This window comes from Bombus impatiens, unplaced genomic scaffold (assembly GCF_000188095.3).
Source record: "Bombus impatiens unplaced genomic scaffold, BIMP_2.2 scf_0095, whole genome shotgun sequence".
NCBI lineage: Eukaryota > Metazoa > Arthropoda > Insecta > Hymenoptera > Apidae > Bombus > Bombus impatiens.
The window spans coordinates 216,955-225,176 of NT_176514.1; the positions used below are offsets into that span (position 1 = coordinate 216,955).

The 8,222-nt window shown below is 40.0% G+C and overlaps 1 long non-coding RNA gene across 1 annotated transcript; it reads left to right on the forward strand.

Annotated features, from left to right (window-relative positions):
- The first annotated feature begins 50 nt into the window (after positions 1–50).
- On the forward strand, positions 51–7,244 carry LOC112214165. The gene is made up of 2 exons (XR_002948080.2): positions 51–448; positions 7,195–7,244. It is a non-coding gene; the product is annotated as an uncharacterized LOC112214165 (long non-coding RNA).
- Positions 7,245–8,222: the final 978 nt, after the last annotated feature.

Here is an 8,222-nt window from a genome sequence, read left to right on the forward strand (position 1 = left end):
CTGGTAGGGGAAGATCGGAACGGACTGGCGGACCGAGCCGTCAGTCAGTCGTGCTTCGTCGTGGGGATGAGATCGCAACGAGGAATGACGTTGTACGATCCAACATTCGCGCGTCGACGGTGACACGGTATAAAGACTGCACGCGGTTTGTTCTACATACACGTTACACGTGTCACGATCGTGGATTCAGTTCCGTTTCGTGGCAACTAATCGTGGATCATTCTCGTTTGACGGTACGAGAGGCGTGTTTCCCAGGCTGTGCAACTGTGCGGTGCTATCCCCGTTTCTCCATCTTCCGCATTCCTCGCTTCGATTGGAGTATCTCTCCGTGCACGACGAGACCGTATATCGACATCGACGGTTCCACGACAACCACGGAGACCAATAGCACCAGATGCACAGTCCCCGATTCGATTGAAGGAAAGCTACAGGAATACCAGCTGAAATCGTGAGTGAAATCTATTAATAAACATCCTCGCTAACTGTCAGTCCTAGCGACACTCCGTAAATTCCTCGTTTTGGTATCGAAACGCGTGTCCGGGGACTGTTACCTTGAGATGGTGTCGTGCAACTAGCAGCTCGTCTTGCGATATGTATAACTGACTGTGCGCGCACGTACGCACTATGTATACGCGTGCAATTTTGTCGCGTTCATCTTTCCACGATACGGGAACGTATCTTGACAGCTTTGCTGCGCGAATGTCGTTTTTCGCTGCTTCCCGGTGGCGGGATGGGCGTGCTTCTGCCCACGTGTAGTCGTGTCTCGTTTCCAACCCATTCTTCTCCACGATTCCGCGAACGTACAGTTTTAATCGCACGATGATTTCCTCGTGCGTTTATATATATAAAACGATGCAGACCAATGGCGTCTATTACGTGGCTCGCGTCGACACGCGGACAGGTTTGTTTACGTTTTTTTTATTTCCACCACGGCGAGCAGCCAGTACGTTTCCTCGGCCGTATTTCAAGTCGTACTAGAGTGGATGATCTTCCGATTCTTATTGTAATGTTATCTCTATAGAGACGACGATTATTCGACAACCGTGTTTGACTTTCAAACGTCGTGTTTCAATGTTTCATGGAGGAAACACGATCTCAATCACGCGGTTCGATATCGCGGTTGCGATTATCGAAACTAATAAAGTGACGCTGCGTGGTAAAGCACTGCGCACGATTATTGTCAATTGGAGATTGGCCATTGTCCGTACCGCGCTTCTTTTTTTTCGATAAAGTAATAGTTTGAATTTTTATTTGGTCTCGTGTCGCACGAATTATACTTGGAGTATAGAGTCGTGTTATCTTAACGAGTGAGTCGAACGAGCCGGTTTTCTGCGCGTCTCGTGTTCTCGTTGCACGAGAACCACACCGGTATAAACTTCATGGCAGTCCGTGACCCCGAGTATTTCCTGTTACGAGAAAGGCCCTTGCATGCCTCGGTTCGTTGCCATTCCTTTTGTCCGCGATAATCAACATTGCATAACTAGGCGTCACTCGGAAAATTTTTAAAGTGTCGACGCATTAAAGGTATTTATTTTTCTTCACATTAAATATTCTAGTCTTTTCGACTCGCAATTAGTCTGTTCGAAACACGCAAGAAAGTTATCTGCTATTCAACGGTGGATTTTAAAATATATTTGGAGTTTTTAGTGGTTGATCCCTTTGTTATCGATTGGTATGTTGCGTTACATGTCACTTTTATTTTAAACTGTTTGTATCTGTCCTTATACATATGTGATGTACCGAAGAACAGTTGCAAAACATAGCAGGCATATTTGAATGTTTGAAAACATTGAACGAGAGTTTGCATATTTCAAGCGAAGAGGTTATTCATATGAAGTTTTTGATTTGTCGTTTTATAATTGAGTCACAGAATATGTTACACAATATTCCTGTTATACGTGTATTGACTAGTGTTTACACACAAAACGTATCATATGAGAATTTTAGGGAATTATAGGATTCAAAAAATATGTTTTGGAATGTACTTATTCGTTTATTTTTGGAAAATATATTTAACAAGTATCATGAATCTACAATTCATGCATTATTTATTACCAAGAAATACACGATTTAGTATTGTTTCTATTTGCATGTGCATATAATTATATAAAAAAGAGCTTAAAATTCTCGTAAATATTTCTGTAATCTTCTTAATTCTTTTGCCAGTATCATTAAGTTTGAATTCAGGACAGTAAGATTTGAAAAATTAATTCACAAAACAAACCATGTGACTGTTATCACTTGTTATCGAGTAACAACTGCTCTTGATACGCAAAGAGAAAATATGTCTCACCAATAGTCGTTAGTGGTAGGATATGAAAGTCTAAATACCTCGTCATTTATCCACAATATATTAGGACCACCTTGTCGAAAACCAAGAATTTCTCAATTGGAGTAGAGGATTGAACCATCGATCTATGCCTTTATCCCTATTTCGGATGCGTACCTTCGTCGTGCTAGAGAAATTTTTGTGAACTGCAACTGCAGCCAGCTTCCTTGTCGTAACCGCCGGCTGATACACATCGACCGTGCGTAAAAATCGGTGCTCTTTGGAGAAAGAGAACTCGGTCACGTAGCAGGCAGGTAGGCAGAGGCTCGTTGAGGGGCAAAGGTCGCCGATTATTACCTGGCAAAGAGGTTCAGCCTGGTCCGTTTCCATTTAGTTGGCATGGCATGTGTATGCGTTCGGCTCTTCTTTCCATTTGTTGGTTGCCAGGTCGACGCGACGCGACAGTGGACCGTTCGAACAGTTTCCACTGCGAGTAGAAAGGTTTTCGCGTACTTTGTTTGAAAATTAAAAAAGGGAGAAAAGGAAAGGGCGGCGGAGGAAAATGGTGGGTAACAGTGGCGTGGTCAGAACGAAAGACGAAGCGATAATAACGAAGGGTCGAAGATAGAACGAAAGAGACGAAAGCGGAGAGGGAGTCGGCTTAAATTTGATTCACTTCTCTGACGCTGTCCTCTACCACATCAGCCGCTCTTATTCTCTCTTTATCACTGGAGCACCCACTGCGGAAGTGGAGGAGGAAGACCGCAGAATGCAATTTCCTCGGGGCATGAAGTAGATGTTCCAGTGGACCGCTAGCTAGCCAATGCATCGCGGACTCTTTTTTCCGGAAGTCTGCTGCTCGCTTCTTCCTTCTTTGAGCCCGTAATGCCGTGATACTTGGCCAGGTCAGCTCTCATAGCGCGGTAATTTTCATAATTCTTATGTGGACAGAGGTTCGGATTAGCGGATTAGCGGATTAGCGATCACGGATAGTAATTGTAAATGGAGGCAGAGATACAGGATGAAAAAGAAAAAAGAAGAACGCTTGGAAACGATAATTGAATTAGACTTAGAGTTTTCAGAGAAACTTCTTCCTTTTCTTGCTAAGATATATACTTTTATTCGTATTCGAACACTTCTGTGGAATTATGTGTATACTAGCGGTATATGCAGTTTTTTTTTTTTTTGGAAATGTGTAAATTACTGGTAAATTAGATGTTCTACTGATTACCTTCTTATGAAGTTGATCATGAAGAATAAAATTAACAAAGATAGCAAGTAAGTATTCGGATACTTTTGAGCGTTAATACGAAAAGGGAGAAGTGAAATTACGTAGAAAATCTTTGTGTTCGAATTTTAAGAAGATGCGAGTATTGATTTGAGTATGACTGTGTCCCTTGAGAACAATGTATATGTATGTATATTAGAGTGTAGATACCGTTGTATTTGAGATATATCATTGCCAAAATCGATGATCGGAGATATAGTAATTCGAATTTTCAATCGTCAGCATCGACCTTAACCTTTATGTATGTATTCGGCGTCGAGTGAATCGCTTATGCATTTTTTGGGGTAATTCATATTTTAACAATTTTCTGAATGGATATCTGGTCCCTGCGTGTAGAAGCGTAAGTAACGCACGTGTACAGATGTTTAAGTTTAATTGTCTAGTTTCCAGGAATTTTTCAACTTATTTGTTCTAAGTAAAAATTGAAATTTGTCGGTAACGAGAATCTTATTCGATTCTTTCGAACAAAGAATCAATTTTGTTCATGATTGGTTTTTTAAGAGCTGGCTGGTTTACTTTCACGAAATAAAAAGTTATATTTTCGTTTCGTTTTCTGATTTTAATCAAGAGAAAAACTGGCTGTTTTATTCTGACGAAATAAAATTACATTTTCATATTGGTGGATGAAATAGCAGAAGCGAAATAGGGAGGAAATGTAACCTGTTTCGGACATAAAATAGAGCTTTCACGAAGTTGTGTATTTGTAGGGCCACCAATATCCTCTCCCCGGAAGTTGAATCGTCTGGAACGTCGCTCGAACGTGACGATAATGCGAATCTTCAGTTTTTCTTTACGATTCTTCTCTGCATGCTATATAGTCGAGTAGAATTCAGGACAAGTATGCGAAAAACAGTTTTATTCAAAGCCAACAATAAGCGTTACGTCAGCTGCGCAATTATTTCAAAAACTTCCGGCTGCCATTTTAATTAAAAATTTCTATCCAATATCTATCAGATTTATTTATTCAAAAAATTAATTCACAATCGATAGGATCTCGTAAAACCATTGTTAGACGGAACGTAAATGAAAGGGGAAGAATAGGACTTCTATTTTCGCTGTTTATCAAGAGTCAGCCTCTAGGTATAAGGCCGCTACGCGAGGAAAATGTTTGTACTAGTTGCAATCTGTGCTCCGTATTTCCATGTTTAAAATAGACCTTTAAAATTTACTGACTCGAGGGGAACGAATATCACAAACGCAATTTCACTTGATCGCGGTGTAAACGTTCTATCGAATTGTAACCAGGCGAACCGCAGCTTGAAAATCGAGCTCTTTTTCACGAAACCTAGCGACCTTTAAAATGCATCGATAATACGGCGCGATAGTCGTTTCCATTTCGTCCTTTGAAACCGTAGAATTGCTGGAAACGGTACGACTCGAATACCGAATCCTCGCAGGATCGTGGACATTTGCGAGAAATATTAGTTGCGAATAGAACATTGTGTGTTTCAACTTCTTTCTACTGTACCACGCTATCTTGAATATGTTTCCTAATTTTATCAGTTTACAAATATTGTTTTTCAACTTGCGTTCGATTTAGATATTTCTCAATTATTTACATTTCTAAATAAGTCGAAGATTTATCTTCTCTATCCTTTGCCGTGGAATATACAAAAGGATCAATTGCAATTTTAACTAGAGAAATATTCAATAGAAATTCGAACTCCAATTTGCTCAGTAAAAAGCAAGCTGATTCGATTAATTGGCAATTGAGATATGCGCAGATCGTGGAATGATGTGAAGTATGTTTAAAGGGAATATCGAATATCAATGCTACAGTGTATTTATTCTTTCAAAAAAAAAAAAAAAAAAAAAAAAAAAAATTTTCAAAGAATGGATTTGAATATCAATGTTTTAATCTTTACTAAGGATGAAGTACTATCGGTTCGATTACATATTATTGATACTATTGATTTAAAATAAGAGATATTGAATAGAGACAGTTACGTAGATGTTTGAATTTCGAATTTTTTCTAAATGGAAATTTTAATTTCGCAGTAGTTTATCATACTCGTTGAACATTGTATGCAAGAAAATGTATGACGTCAACGAAAATTTATGTTGCATCGTATAAAAGCTTACCCCAAAAAGAGAAATTGGGATCAGTGTTACACCAGAAGTACAATTTCCTCAGGGAACGCGGTTCTCGTTCCAAGAAATCGTAGCTGTCCGGGACGACTGATGCGTGTTTCTATACTTCTCATGCAACTTGATTGTTCAAGTTTTTTTCCCACGTGATTTTAATAGCAACTCTAAATTCCTCTTATATTTTTTCCTTGCAATATTTAAAAAAATATCCTATAAGCATAAACAATGCACCTTTACATTATTAATTAATATATAAATTTATGTTATTATTTTATATATTTTTTATATAAAAAGCTTTCTGTATCTTTTAAATTACCTTTACAAAGTATTTCTCTCACAATACTCTTCAAAGAAGCAAAGTTATTATGACAGCGTTATTAATCTTATTCGAATTTTTTAATGCATTTCAACAGCTGCATTATAAGTTGTTCTTTCTCATTGGTAGTGTTTTAAACGTGGTCAATGGAAAATGCAATTTTTTTCCGAAGGACATATAAAAATACAAAGGAAATAGCAGCAATAGTTCTCTTCTTAAGAGTTCCAAACACATCGGTGGCTATTGAAGCTCGTTAAGGGAAAAAGAAAAGGAAAATTCACACATTTCCTTAGTAAATCTCGTACGAAGGAAATTAGGGCGAGTTACACACTGAATGCATTTTTCCCGGTATGCTGTGTAACCATTCCGACATCTATCGATCCTGTTTCTTTTCATTTAAAAATCTCATTCGTTCGAGCACTCCTCTCCCATAAGGATGATGCAAGTTACGTATACGTGACCGTTGGAAACGCGATAGTTGAAAAAAGCAATCGCTAAAAACCGACCGACAACTTCATTCTCAAAAATACGCGGCGCAAAGTTTGTTAATTCGCGGTAAGCTTGACGGTCGTTGGATAATTTGTTGTAATTGGATAAAACTATGGAAATAATATAACCAGATAGTTTAACGTCGCACGTAAAACCGTAACCATTAAAATGTAATCAGAGAGATAGGCGCTGCTCGTTGGACATTAGTTAAGTCTTCATTGATATGCAAACAATGGTTTTACATCGATGTCTTAGTTATTCTCTTTACCTCACTGGACCGTAATTTAAACCTTGATCGTGGCTGGTGCAATTTTACGAGAATACGTAATTTTCCGTAAGGGAAATGGAAAGGCAAATGACTTGGCGTATTTCGTCCTCGGAGTAATTGTGCCTCGTGGGACAAGTGACTGGTCCATTTGGAAATTGTTTTCGATTATGTTCAAATTGTTTTCGGACATACGATATCTGTGAATACCTACATAATTTAACACTCAAGATCTCTACAAAAATATTATTAAATGCATTAACGATAGAAGGTATAAAAGATCATACGCGTGGAAATATGCAACCTCTCTAGGTATTGGTCAGTATCTCCCCGCGTTACTTGCAGCTCCTATTTTCCTTAATATTCTTCTACTTCGTTGTAGTATTTTACTGATAAAAATTGTTTGTTGTAGTTAATTATGTTCTTACTTTCGTCGTTCTCGTTTATCGAAATATCTGAATTGCCGAAACGATTTTCAGATCCGAATTTGGTTAGTGACAGGCGGAGGATGAGTTAAGCGGTGCACGAAGAAAAGAAGAGCAAAAGAGAGAGAGAGAGAGAGAGAAAGAGGGACAGAGAACCAAGCACGAGGCTACGTCATCGACAAATTTTCCTAGGTATGCAGCTAGCAGCGAGGATGCAACGGTCGATGACGTGAATCGACCGACTTTTCGGTCGATAACTGCCTGCCACGTCTGAATGGCTGGCCAACCATTTGGCTACTGCTGTCGGAGGACTGTCTTGCCATCGTATGGGGACCGGATGGCCGGTGTCTAAGTGCGTTTCCTCCGCGTGGTTCACCGTACGATAATCTTGTCCGTAACTGATACATTTCTAGATATTCCGTTTCCATCGTCTCATTCCCAAATGCTGTTCGTTTACGGCTGAAATCGTTTCGTCTTCTCTACGAAGTTTCTTCGTACTCTACTCATCCATCATCGAGTTCGAGTAAAAGAGAGAAAGAGAGAAAGAGAGATTGGAGAGAGGGAGAGTTACCAGCACATTGGAGTCCCACGTTGGAGTTTCGCGAGATAGAAGAAGCGAGAAGCGGACAGGAACGCGGGAACGGGGGGACGAGCGGCAACGTTTGGAATAACAGTTTGTTGAAGGTCGCTGCCGATCCACGTAATCAAAAAGTTTCGAACAGAGCGGGGGAATAGAAAAAGGCTAGTTCGGATAATCTCGAAGCGGAGAGGGAAACGAAGTGATTGGTGGGTTTGTTTTTGTTTGTTAATCGTACATCGAAGGTAAGTGGGCACATATTACGGAGGTTGTGTCCGCATCCGCGAGGCGGATGAGGACAAAGTGGACGATAAACGCGGACCTCACCGATTCTACGTACGTCGCCCTTGATTCAGAGGACAGCCACGTGTACCGTACACGTTTACGATTATCGGTATCACAAGAATCACGTCGATTTCCCCACTAACAGCCACATGACTTGACGATCGCCCCACCTACCGCTGTTCGTCGTTGAGCGAAAGCGGCGACAGTGGCAGCAACGTCA